The following is a 566-nucleotide window of genomic DNA, read 5'->3' as shown; positions in this document are numbered from 1 at the left end:
CCCTCCCCCCCCCCCCAAGGAACGTCGACACAGGAAGAAACAGAGGGCGATAAGGAGAAAAAAGATCGAGTCTTGATGAAAAGTTGGTGAAGCAAGAGGTAGTTTAGAGGGTGTAAGGCAGCTTGATACTTATCGTGTATTCTTTAGCTCCGCCTCTCGCCGCTGGGACAGGAAGAGGGGAGGAGGGACAGTGAAAGAAAATGAACAAAAGCGGAGAAGGGAATAAGACAAAGGCGTAAGAAATATATGAAACGGGGAAAATATGAAATGGCGAAAGAAACTAGGAGGAAAATACATTTAATACATTTAATATGTATACATAAACCGACATAAAATTAAAAACACATAAAACACACAAAGATATTACATATCTTTGTGTACATACGCGGCAGGTAGACATAAAAATTAAACACACACATCAAATACAAAAAAAACATCAAGCAAAAAACATCAATAAATTTAAAAGACATATAAACTCGCAAACAAGCAAACAAACACAAAAGCACATATAGAGAAATTACAAACTAACCACACAGTAGATAAATGAACAACCGCATTGCCATCCT

The 566-nt window shown here is 37.8% G+C and overlaps 1 protein-coding gene across 1 annotated transcript in view; it reads right to left on the bottom strand.

Annotated features, from left to right (window-relative positions):
- The window catches only part of LOC119590794 (colorectal mutant cancer protein-like), a 157,596-nt gene that overhangs the window by 121,503 nt on the left and 35,527 nt on the right, over positions 1–566 (bottom strand). The gene's annotated exons all lie outside the window — the stretch shown is intronic.

The sequence above is a fragment of the Penaeus monodon genome, chromosome 27 (assembly GCF_015228065.2).
Source record: "Penaeus monodon isolate SGIC_2016 chromosome 27, NSTDA_Pmon_1, whole genome shotgun sequence".
Lineage (NCBI taxonomy): Eukaryota > Metazoa > Arthropoda > Malacostraca > Decapoda > Penaeidae > Penaeus > Penaeus monodon.
Note: the sequence above shows the minus strand (reverse complement) of the source record. Positions and strands in the feature narration are given on the sequence as shown.